At 40.6% G+C, this 13,697-nt stretch overlaps 1 long non-coding RNA gene across 1 annotated transcript; it reads right to left on the reverse strand.

The window, feature by feature from the left end:
* Positions 1 to 6,717: 6,717 nt before the first annotated feature.
* LOC138641509 (uncharacterized) lies at positions 6,718 to 13,010 on the reverse strand. The gene is made up of 3 exons (XR_011313889.1): positions 12,870 to 13,010; positions 9,336 to 9,510; positions 6,718 to 7,013 (listed from the first exon to the last, which is right to left on the reverse strand). It is a non-coding gene; the product is annotated as an uncharacterized lncRNA (long non-coding RNA).
* Positions 13,011 to 13,697: the final 687 nt, after the last annotated feature.

Consider the following 13,697-nt stretch of genomic DNA (forward strand, 5'->3'; position numbering starts at 1 on the left):
CGGGGGCAGGGTCAAACACTGCGGGGGCAGGGTCAAACACTGCGGGGGCAGGGACAAGCACTGCGGGGGCAGGGACAAGCACTGCGGGGGCAGGGACAAGCACTGCGGGGGCAGGGACAAGCACTGCGGGGGCAGGGTAAGGCTACTTTCACACTAGCGTTAACTGCAATACGTTAAAATGCGTCGTTTTGCCGAAAACCGCATCCTGCAAAAGTGCTTGCAGGATGCGTTTTTTCCCCATAGACTATTGGCGACGCATTGCGACGGATTGGCATACGTCGGTATACGTCGTATGACGGATGCGTCGAAATTTGGCGACATATTATCTGGAAAAAACGTAGATTGTAACGTTTTTTGGCTCCGACAAAAAAACGTGTCGCGACACATCCTGCGGCATGCGTCTTTGGCTACAATGAAAGTCTATGAGCGACGGATCCGTCGAGACACGTCGTACGACGCAATGCAGCGCTGCAATACGTTTTTTTCTACTTAGCATGCTCAGAACCAGGATTTTGTAGCTAATTGGCCAGACATCCCCAAATCTATATAAACCTGGCCTGGGCCCTTCAACCCCACATATGCCAACAAGAAGACAGAGAGACTCAGAAGAAGCCTGCAAGACCCCAGCCTGAAATCAAGACCCCAGCCTGAAATCAAGACCCCAGCCTGAAATCAAGACCCCAGCCTGAAATCAAGACCCCAGCCTGACATCAAGACCCCAGCCTGACATCAAGACCCCAGCCTGACATCAAGACCCCAGCCTGGCAGCAAGGACCTTCCAGCCACACTCCAACAGTGTGAGTATTGCCATTTTTGGGTGCGTGCGTGTGCGTGTGCACTTGTGTGTGTGCATTTGTGTATGACGTACTGACTACAGCAAGAGCTTAAAACCTGAATACAACCTGAGGCCTGCCGTCGTCCTGCAACAGCCAGTGCCCTGCTACAGTCCAGATCCACCCTGAGGCCTGCCACTGTGAAGACATCCAGCTCCAGCCGGAGGACTGATGGCCGTGTGTGTGTATTTTTGTACTACTGTGTGCTTTTGTATGTATGTGTTCACGTGCCTGCATTTTATTATGCCTTCGCCAATATTATGCCTGTTCATGTGTTATGCTTGTGTTATGACTCTGCTTGCAGGTATGTTTGTGTGCGTCTTGTTGGTTGCATGTGCATTTGTCAATGCCATATTGGTTAATGTACTTTTTTGATGTATTTACTAAGTATAGTGGTTTGTGCAGCCTGTGTGAATGTTTTTTTTTTTTCCCTCTAAATTTTTTTTTTTTTTTAATCGGATGTATTATTGCAAAGTCTAGTGGTCTGCAGCTTGTGGTTAGAATGTGCGAGCGCTTTTTTTTAAAAAAAATTGTTGATTTTTTTTTATTACTGTTGAAACCATTCCCAGTTGACGTACTTGTATTTAAAATAATGAGCATTTCTGCTCCATTGTGATTTAAAAAAAAAAAAAAACGAAAAAAAAAATATTAATAAAATGTTTATTTAAAAAATTGTCCGTAGTATAATTTCATAAAGGTAAATTTAAAACAGGTGTATGTACCAATGGTTACACATGCAATACAGAGTTGGTTGAGGGCTCATTTTTTACTAAAGGTTATCCTTTGAAGGTTTTTGGGGGAGGTTATTTTTTTTTTTTTTAAATGTGGTAAAAATATTTTTACATGGTGTCTCACATTTTAAAATTTTTTTTTTTTTTTGGGACATGGAAATGAATGGTATAACGTGCACCTGTTTTTGGGTTTTGGTGTTCACCTATTTCACACATTTTAACAGGGTGTTTATTGTTAAACATTACCTAGTTCTGGGGTGGTCTAACTATAAATCCATACTTATTATATTACAGATACAGTAGGGACCACAGCCACCGGCCTTACCACCAGGACCACATCCTCACATTTTTCAAAGTAAGTTTTGAAGACCCCAAATCTGCTACTTCAATGTGTAGAGCAGATTGCAAGTGTCTTTTAACTTACAGACCCACCAGGACCACAGCCACCGGCCTTACCACCAGGACCACAGCCACCAGCTGTCAGAAGGGACCGAGACGGGGGGAGACATCCAAGTGGAGGAGGAACCAAGTGTAAGTAGTGGCGAAACACTTGCTTCACACATCACACTGCACCATACACAAAACAGATTTTCATATATAACGTAACACAGAAAACATATACATACATTAAAGCTATTTTTTTTTCTCCTTTATTTCAGTCTCCTGCTGCTGCTGAACTTTCAGCACACCGTGAAGGTTCTCCCAGGCACTCCCAGAGTCGGCGGACTCATCGCCGCGGTCGGCCATCAGTGAGTTGTTTTTTGGGGGGGATTCGATTGGTAATTTTGTTTTTCAGTGTACTAATTTTTATGTTTTTCTTATATTTTTTTTTCTCACAGGCTTCACAGCGTGCTCCCGCCGAAGATTTTGACATCAAAATCGAATCTCTAATTGAAGAGGTTCGCCGCTGTGGAACATGGCTGACCGCAGGCATGCTGATACCAGTGTCACCCGTCGGCTCTGGGAGGAAGTATGCCAGAACATCTTTCCGAGGTGGGAGGACCTTCTTCCACAGCAGCAGAGCAAACTATGTAAGTATTAACTTTTCAGTGATGTTTAGAGCTGAATGTAATGTCTTGCATTTACCAATTATTTTTTTCTTCATTCCTGTCTTCACAGGTGGCAAGGTTAGGAAGCGGTGGCGGTCACTGAGGGATCGCTTTAAGAGGGAATTCAACGAGGAGATGCAGGCCCCGAGTGGCTCAGCAGGAAGGAAGAAGAAATCCTACAGATACGCCCCTGCCCTCTCCTTCCTGAGGCGAACCATGCTGAGTAGAGTGTAAGTATTCAACATCCCAGTAAGAACCGGTCTAATCATAAAACTTTTGTTTCAGTCCGGGCTTTTTCATATCAATATATTGTTTTTGTTTTTTCTTTCACAGCACCTTCTCCAGCCACCGTGCGCCTGCATCTTCCCCTGCGCCCTCTGGAGCGATCCCTCCTGAGTCTGCGCCCTCTGGAGCGATCCCTCCTGAGTCCGCCACCGGGGACCACATCGGTAGGCCCCACACCTCTGTCCCCTCCACTTCATCCACCTCAGGCACTGGAGCATTATTGCAGCCTTCGTTAATCGAATCTGATGCTCAACAGATAGCGTTCCCTTTACCCCACCCCTCTGACCCTGCCACCTCTAGACCACCGTTAGGTTCGTGGCGGCAGCGACAGAGGGGTCAGGAAAGGAGCTATGCTCCTGAGTTCTTACATCTAAATGCATCCTTCCAAAGTTCTTTTAAAATTTTGGGAGAGCAAGTGACTGCTGGTTTCAACATGGTGCAATCACGCATCAGTGAAACCCACCATGAAACTAGCAGTCGCTTGGATAGGCTGCATTTAGATGTAAGTCAATCTCCGGCAAATCCTTTTTTTCAATCCATAGAGAAGTTTTCTTGCAGATGCAGGTAATGAATAGCTGCCATAATGCTCTACTTATGGTCCTCCACGAACCCCAATCTACCCCCACACCTCCCCACACATCCCAGTCACCATTTCAACACCATGCCCCACAATATCAACGCCAGTTCCAATACCCAACCCGGCCCACAACCCAAATGTATTCCCCAGTGTTTTCCTCTTCCTTGCCCAGCTTTCCTTCCCCATTCAGTTTTACAACCACCCCAACACAACCCCCCTCTGGTCAGCCTCCTGCTCTTCACCACCCTTCCACTGCAGACCAAACAAGTAGGGTTTCCCCATCTATCGACGTGGTCCAACATTCCAGCCCCTCCTCCCATAGTTACTCCACCCAACACTATAAAGATTTATAATTTTTTTTAGTACCAAACAAGTTTATAAATTTACAACACAAAAAAATTGTGAAAAAAAAATGTTTTTTTGCAAATGAAAAAAAAAATTTAAAGAGTTACAATAAAATTCTTTCTGATTTAAAATCTACTCTGTGTGTGTGGATTCATTAAGGTAATATGGTAACTATTAAGTTAAATGAAAATAAACACCAGACGTTTGAAAGGTATAACACAATGGTTTTATTACCAAGCAAACCACGCTTTAGGAATTTTTTTTTTTTTTGCCAGAAACACAATTTTTACATAAACAACAAAAGCCATGAAAAACATGTCACACAATGATGTCTTGCCATGGAATCCGCCCAGCAGGTGACACAAAATAATCCGCAAACTGGTCCCTCATCCTAGTAACAGAACCTGTGGAGCGAACAGAGGTACTGCGGTAATCCCACAAGGATGTCTCCAATTCTTCGTCATCCAAGGAAACGGGCTCCTTTGAAAGAACAAAGTTATGGAGCACCACACATGCCTTAACAACATCGTCTACAGGTTTGGTTTCCAGTTTTATTGCCGTCAGCAGAACTCTCCACTTTGCCGTCAATATATCAAAAGAGCACTCTACCACTCTTCTTGCTCTAGTAAGACGGTAATTAAATAACCGCTTGGTACGGTTTAAGTCACGGCTGCTGTATGGTTTCAGTAGGTGCGGCGACAGTTGAAACGCTTCATCACCTACACAAACATATTGCATGGCTGGTTCACTTGTTCCTGGGAGCGGTCTGGCTGGCGGAAAATCGTATGTATCTCCATACAGGCAACGACCCATTGGAGAGTTTTTAAAAACTTGTGAGTCGTTGGACCGGCCATAGGCTCCTATGTCCACAGCAAGAAACTTGCAGTTGGCGTCTGCAATAGCCATGAGTACAATGGAGAAGTATTTTTTATAGTTGTAGTACTCAGAGCCTGTTCCTGCCGGTTTAGCAATCCTTATGTGTTTGCCGTCCACGGCACCAACACAATTTGGGAAATTGCAAATTTGCTCGAACTGTTCTGCACTTCTCAACCAGATGTCCATTGATGGTTGTGGGATATACCCCGGCTGTAAAGTGTCCCAAATAGCCCGACATGTGTCCTTCACTATTCCGCCAATAGTGGAAATCCCCAGCCGGAATTGGTAATGGAGCGCAGTCAGAGACTCATCCGCAGCTAGGAAGCTGCAGGAAAAAAAAATGTAAGAAAAAATTGCACAGACAATCAACTTTTTGTTTTTTTTGGTTTCCTGGTAAAGTTATAATAAATGGCACTGTGAAAATGTTTTTTGTATGACGGGACGCACAATAAAACCTGCATGAAACATGTGGAATGGCCTCAAACAATTAAAAAAAAAATTACATGCTGCAGAAAATGGTGCGCAATGTGTCAGCGCAGTATTGTCTGCAGCATGTAATAACATTCAATATGAGCAATGACATAAAAAAAAAAAACTGGAATGGCCTCAAACAATAAAAAAAAAATTACATGCTGCAGAAAATGGTGCGCAATGTGTCAGCGCAGTATTGTCTGCAGCATGTAATAACATTCAATATGAGCAATGACATAAAAAATGAGGCTTACCGCAGTGTCACCAGGAGCCGCTCCGCCGGTGTGATGGCAAGCCTCATCCTTGTGTCCTGCTTCATGATGACATCCCCTAGTTTTCCAAACAAATAATCAAAATGTTCCATCCTCATCCGTACATAATTGAAGAATTTCTGTGGGTTGTACCGCAACTCCAGATAGGCTATGTTCACACTAGCGTTGTGCGCCGCTGCGTCGGCGACGCAACGCACAACGCACGCAAAAACGCAGCAAAACGCACGCAAAAACGCAGCAAAACGCACGCAAAAACGCAAAACGCACGCAAAAACGCCGCATTTTGCTGAAATTTGGACACAAGAAAAATGCAACTTGTTGCGTTTTCTTGGTCCGACACTAGCGGGAAAAAAGACACATGCGTGGCACAACGCAACACAAAAAAAAACGCATGCGTCCCCCATGTTAAATATAGGGGCGCATGACGCATGCGTCGCCCGACGCAAACTAGCATAACGCTAGTGTGAACGTTGCCATAGAGAGTGGACTGGACACCCCTGGTCATCCGCAGTTCATTGATCGGATGTATCCAGAATCGTCTCACTCTCCATTGCTGCAGAAGCATCCTCCGTCTTTCTGCTGCCGCCTCCTTCTCCCGCACTATAATATCCAGGCGATTCGTCTCAAATATAACATCAGTAACCAAACTCGCAATCCTACCAAGTACACCAACCATCCTTGCCACTAAACTAAAACCCTCATAGATGGGCTGTAAATACAGTCAGTATATAGATTTCCTTATTTTCAAGTAGCCAATCAAATTTGGGTGCCTCCCATTTTAAAAACGGATCAGTCGTAAAAACGGATGCAACGGATGGTAAAAACGGATGCAACGGATGGTAAAAACGGATGCAACGCATCCAGCATTTCAACGCAACAGTTTAGCGGATTTACGACGGATCCGTCGAAATGCTGTATGCGTTCCACACGTTTTCCACTTTTTTGACGCATCCGTTTTTGGGACGGTTTGCAGTTAACGCTAGTGTGAAAGTACCCTAAGACACTCATATGTCAGCGACTGCACAATTGCATATAAAAAGGGCCTTATGTTAATTTAAAATCAGCCATTTACCATGGAGTGCTGTCTGGCTACACAAAGCACCCACACCCAAAATAAAGCGGATCTAACACCCAATAGGAAGTATGTATTATTTAATGTTTATTTCAAATTTATAAGTGCCAAATATATTCCTTTATGGACTTAAATGGACTCCGGCACTACGGACGACTGCTTATCAAAACAGCCCCCGTGAGCCAATAGAGTTACTATGCCCCTCAGTTGTCCCTCCGGACCAAAGTGTTGCAGACATAACATCTATATGGTATTTTCACCATTGTCCTGGTCCACTTATCTCATATACTAAAGACATTCAACACTCAGTTGTTTTTACTATTTATTTAGATGAAAAATCCACCCGGGTCATAGGTACTGTAATAGCCAAACAGCAAGAATTACACTGAATATTCGTATATATTTAGTAATAATAAAAAATAAAAATAAACAAAAGCAAATTAATATCTCTGTCCTCCATGATACCACATTCTGTCCAGGTGACATTTTTCAGGAATAGCATCTGTTGGGTAAAAAATAAGATAAAAATTACTGATGTGAAGTATCCGACATATCTTAAAACATCCTGGCCCCAATTATACAGGAAGGAAAAAGGTTAGTACATACCCCCCTATAACACCGTATGAATATTAAAATCTGCATTTAATCCTTTCGGTTTGAGTGTTTTCAACTCATAGATCCATTTGAGCTCGCTCTTTTTTACAATCTGTTTCCTATTACCTCCCCTCCTCTGGATCGGGACCACATCAATGATCCTACATTTAAGATCTTTTTCTTGATGGGTACAGTCCACAAAATGTTTGGGGACTGGGAGGTCCATGCTTTTCTTTCTGATGGTATACCTATGTTGGTTCATCCGCACTTTAAATGCACATATTGTTTTGCCAATATCCCAAAGATTACACGGGCAGGTTAAGAGATATATTACATGGTCTGTATCACATGTCAGGAACTCTTTTATCTGATAGATTTTTCCTGTTTCAGGGTGCTCAAAAGTGGGGCCCTTCAGCATGTGTGTACAATTCACACAGGACAAACAAGGATAACAACCCCTTTTCTTCCTGCCCGTTAGTGTCAATTGTTGGTTTCTCATTAAAGGCCCAATGTCTGATTTTATTAGGTAATCCCCTATGTTTTTGCTTTTTTTGTAGGAGTAGAGTGGTGGCATTGAAAAATCACTTATTTCTGGGTGGCACCTACCAAGCATACCCCAATGCTTTGATATAATCCTGCTCACCTCCCTGTTTTCTTCAACATATGTACTCACAAAAGGAACACAATTGATTCGTTTTTTATCCTTCGTAGCTTTCATAATTAGTGCCTTTCTATCTTTCTTTTTTACATTTTCTTTAACCGACCTTAAAAGCTTTCTGGGGTACCCTCTCTCTATAAATTTTTTTACTAATGACTCCAATGCTTCATCTACATCCTCCTCTTTTTTGACTATTCGCCGCACCCTCAACAACTGACTCAGCGGTATTGACTCGATCATTTTACGTGGATGTTGGCTGTCGTACACCAATAGATTATTTCTATCTGTCTTTTTGACAGAGTTTTGTAATCAACTCATTGTTTTCTTGTTGGACTAATACATCAAGAAATTGCATTTCTTTAGTTGAAGATACTAGTGTGAACTTTATAGTCTCATCTATGATATTGAGGTATTGATGAAATTCATTTAACATATCATTTGTACCTGTCCATAGGAGGAAGACGTCGTCTATGTACCTCCACCACACCTTAACATACTGGAAGTGGTGGGATACATAGACGAAGCCCTCCTCCAGGACCTCCATAACTAGATTCGCATACGCAGGGGCCATATTGGCCCCCATAGCTGTACCTCTTTTTTGAGTATAAAACGTATCGCCAAATAGGAAATAATTTCTTTTCAGAATTATTTCCAGTAGTTTTAGTACAAACGGATTTCCCTCCTCCGTATAACCAGCCAGTTCCAATTTATTTCCTATAGCATTTAAACCTCGTGATCAATAGAAGTGTACAGAGAGGTTACGTCGAACGACGCCATAATCACCTCTCCGCCCAACTCTATCGCTTCTAATTTTTTTAGAAAGTTTGTTGTATCTTTTATGTATGATTTTGCCTGCTTCACAATGGGGTTGAAAATTCTATCCAAAAATATGCCCATTTTATTAAAAATTGAGCCCACCCCCTAAATTATGGGGCACCCTGGTGGGTTATCTAACCCCTTGTGTATTTTAGGGATTATATATAGCATTGGTGTCGTTGGAAAGTCCACCCACAAATACTCATACAATTGTTGGTCTATGATATACATTCCCAGTGCTTCCTTGAAACAAATCTCAATCTCTTTACTGATATTAAACTTTGGATCTCCATCCATTTTACAGTATACTTCCGTATCAGCTAGTTGTCTATACACTTCTGTCATATACATACACCTGTCCATGACGACGACAGCACCCCCTTTATCTGCGGGTTTAATGACGATGTCGCCGTCATGGACAAGCTCCTGCAAAGCCAAAAATTCATCCTTGAGAATATTCGGGTGTCTGTACGTTCCCACTGTATTATCTCTTAATTTTTCAACCTCCATTGTGATCACTTTCTCAAATGCATCTATAGCTGCCGAATTCACAGATGGGACAAAACTACTTTTGTTACTCAATTGCATAGCCCCCATATCAAACTCACTGGTTCTATTTTTGATGGTCATATCCTTTTTATAAAACCATTCTTTTAGTCTTATTGATCTAAAGAAACGCGCCAGGTCCAATTGCAGACCAAACCAATCCATGTGTGAACATGGACTAAACGACAGTCCTTTACCAAGTACCGATACCTGCATATCAGTTAGTTCTTTAGAAGAAATATTCACTACGAGTTCTGCTCCCGTTTCCTGAGATTCGGTTGTCTCTGTGCTTGCTGTTGTGGTTTGCTTCTCTCGGCTTTCTTTTTGGTTCCTGTGGTGACGCTTGCCTCCTCTCCTTTTGCATCCTCCATTCCACCTATGTTGTCTATGGGGAATAAATAAATTATTAGTTAAGAGTCATTGATGTTCTTATCATTTTTTTTTATTTGTCGCTTGAATTTCACAAAAACTGATGTAACAAGCGACTAAAACGTCACAGCCATCCCAAAATGGTATCAATAAAGACGTTTTCTCGTCCCTCAAAAAATAAGACATCACACAGCTCCGTCAACCGAAAAAATAGAAAAAAAAGTTCTGGGTCGTGTAAAATGGTCACGCAACCCAATTAATTTTTTTTTTCTTTTTTCAAACTTCTGACTTTTTTATTTACCACTAAAATAATAATAAAAAAAAAACCTGGACATGTTCGGTATTGCCGTAATCGTACTGATGAGGAGAATCATACTGCAAGGTCATTTTTACCATAAAATGTTCACCGTAAAAACATTTCCCAAAAGACAATGTCAGAATTACATTTTTTCACAATTTCTCCTCTCTTGGAATTTATTTCCCTTTTTCCAGCACACTATGTGGTAAAATGAATGGTCATTCAAAAATACAACTCGTCCCGCCAATAAACAAGCCCTTATATGTCTATGTGGACAGAAAAATAAAAGGGAGGAAGGGGAGGAAAAAAACGACAACACCAAAACGGAACTTGGCCCCGTCAGGAAGGGGTTAAAAGTCCTTGCAACTTTTTGACGACAAAAGTTGTGAAAGATTTTGAGACTTTTTAAAAAGTTGTTGGCAAACATCCAGATGAAAAAAAAAAAAAACGGCGGCCACTATAGTGTACAGAGAAAATAACAGGTAGATGATTGACTTTGAAATATGCGCAGCTAAAAAAAAAAAATTGCCCCCCCCCCAAAAAAAAAAGTCTCAAAACAGGAAAAAAAAACTAGAGAAAAAAAATAGGCGCAACAGCAATAAATGAAGCAGGCTTAGCAACTTTGATTTTGTGGAAAAAAGTCATCAAACTGAATGGCGCCATTTTGGAGGAATTTGGTGCCAAAACCAGTAATGAAAAAAAAAAGTCACTGAAAATTAAAGGTAAATGATGAATCGGAACATTGGATTTTATCTGGACAAATCCACAGAAAATCTGCAGCGTATGAATTTACTCCTATTGTCCTTGCAGGATATTTAGGAGGCGACGAAGACCCTCGGTACAAAGACGTCTCGATCTCCCCAATCATGGATGCTGTGACGACATGGAGCCTTCCTGTTATGAAGACCGAAATGACATTGAACCTCGTGGTCGAGCAGCTCGACAGCACCGGTACTATACTTGGATGATTATTAATGACTAGTATTATTTTACTATAATTATTCTTGTTATTTGTTATTTTTATTATGACTATTGTATTACAATCAATATTATTATTTTTTATTATTATATTATTTGTTTTATTATTACTTTATTGTTGCTCATTATTTTTAATTATTTGTTATCATTTTATTTATATCATTTTTATTATTTTATTACTATATTTATACAAGTAATGTTATTATTTTTATTTGTTATTATTCATTGAATTATTTATTATTCTTATTGTATTATTATTATATTTGTATTCTATTTTTTTTTACAATTATTGTTGTTGTGGTTAATATTTTATTAATATAATAATGATTACTTATGTATTGTATTTAAACTTTGAAATAATAATAGGACAGCCACTATCATAGCTATCATATCTGAGCTCATTTTCCTCAGCAGTGTCCAGGACACTGACATTAGGGTGTAAAAAAAAAAAAAAAAAAAAAAAAAGCGGTGAAAGTTTCTATTCCCTTGTTGTGATCATGTTCTTGGGTCACATTTGCTAATTTTTTACGTTTTAATTTGTTCTACCGGATTTGGAGTCAGATACCGACCGAGCGTCATCCGGTTATTCCCGGCTCATGGATGACGGTAGGAGACGGGAAGGTTCCGACTGTATAATCCATGTCCACTAAATAATAGTTTTTTTGGTGTATATATATATATATATATATATATATATATATATGTATATATATATATATATATATATATATATATATATATATATGTAGTAGAAAAATAGGAACAGCACAACTCTAGTACTTATCTTCAGGTGCAGGGCCTCAAGCAACCAGTCCAGCGATTGCAGCAAGTTTACAGACACTCAAAAAAGAGGCAGCACTCCATAGTTTAAGTGAAAAATGTAGAAGGTTTAATCGACCCACATAGCCGGGCGACGTTTCAGCTCCACCTGAGCCTTTATCAAGCATTGAGTAACCATTCCTAGTATCTATTTATATGTGTCTCAACCCTTGTTAAATTTACATACTATTAGTGTTCATAATGACATATACATTGTTCATATTCATTTATATTTACATCTAGTGCTCATTTACATTTGCATCCAGTGCTCATATATAAGGTGCGTTGTGCTTATGTGCATTAAAACCAAGCTATCTATAACCCAGCAGATTATCCTGAAGATATTCACAATTATAATAATAATAATAGATATATTTCTGTTAGTTATATTTACATTCCTCTGCACTCACCCCTGTCACTCATGTGGGCTCATGGAGGACGACATGCGTGCAAGTCGGCGTTCTCTGCCGCTCACTGCGCATGTCACAGACGCATCATCATGTTGAAACGCCATATCAGCCAATGAGGCGCCCTGGGTGGCATTTTTCACATGGCGCATGCGCAGTAGCGCCGAAAACCGCCATGTTGGTAGTGGCTGATCATTCATTATATTGTCTATACACTTATGCACATTAATAGTGCTCGCGCTGCAGCGCCAGGTAAGTATATACCGTTAAGACACTCATGTCAGCGACTGCACAATTGCATATAAAAAGGGCCTTATGTTAATTTAAAATCAGCCATTTACCATGGAGTGCTGTCTGGCTACACAAAGCACCCACACCCAAAATAAAGCGGATCTAACACCCAATAGGAAGTATGTATTATTTAATGTTTATTTCAAATTTATAAGTGCCAAATATATTCCTTTATGGACTAAAATGGACTATATAAGGTGTATAAACATACCTCGGCACTACGGACGACTGCTTATCAAAACAGCCCCCGTGAGCCAATAGAGTTACTCTGCCCCTCAGTTGTCCCTAAAAACTAATTTTTGCGTTCTTGATTTTTTTTTTCTTCCTTTAACAATAAGGTTAATTGTTCTCATATTTTAATAAATCACACTTTTCTGAACAGGGAGATACCACTTAGGCATATTTTTAAAAATTACAATAGTTCTAAAAAAAAAGTGGAATAAAAGTAAAAACAAAATTAGCGAAAAGTGTTTCAAACAAAATTTGTTATATTTTTTTCTGGCAGAAAACGGGAGCAAATATCTTTGTCAGCAAGTTTTTACTAAATATGATGTAGGGGCAGAGACCCTGATTCCAGCTCACCTGACCATGTTCTCCTTGTAAGAGACGGTGCATTGTGTCGGACTGAATGATATATTGCCCAGATCATCCCAGCACAAACTGTCTTCGTCACATATATAATATCCATTGGAGAGCAGGCGGAGGCTTTGCCGGCAACGACTCGTATTAATGCCGGGTGGGATTGAGGAGCGTCTCTTGGGGGAGTCCATCTCCAGCGGCACAGAATTCTTTCTGTAAGAAAAAGAAGGTGAATGTTGTATTCTATACGTATAGATTGATCACCACCATCGGCTTCTGCTATAGGGGTCAGTGCAGTTTTTACATCCTGAACAATATATACAGTAAATATACAAATACAATACATATGGTGCCTTGAAAAGTCTTCATACCCCGTGAACTTTTCCACATTTTCTTAAGTTACACTCAGATACCAACACAAAGTAGCAAGTATTTGTGAAGGGTAAAAGAAATGATACATGGGTTTGTAAATATTTAAAAAAAAAACTAAATTTGAAATTGTGATGTGCATTTATATTCAGTCCCCCTGAGTCAATACTTTGTAGGATCACCTTTCACTGCAATTACTTTTGCAAGTCTTTTGGGGTCTTGACCATCAGATGCCAGATACAGAAGTGTGATCCATCAGTCCTTAGAACACGTTTATACTGCTCCAAAGTACAGTGATGGCTGCTTTACACACCTCAGTCTGACACATTGTGCTTGGTGATGTACGGTTGCATGCAGCTGCTTGGCAGGGGCCGGAGGCTACAGTATATACAGGGAGTGAGGGTCCAATGTTATAAAAAAAAAGTGGCCAGATGTTATACACTGGGGGCGAGGGTCCGGATG

This window comes from Ranitomeya imitator, chromosome 6, assembly GCF_032444005.1.
Source record: "Ranitomeya imitator isolate aRanImi1 chromosome 6, aRanImi1.pri, whole genome shotgun sequence".
Lineage (NCBI taxonomy): Eukaryota > Metazoa > Chordata > Amphibia > Anura > Dendrobatidae > Ranitomeya > Ranitomeya imitator.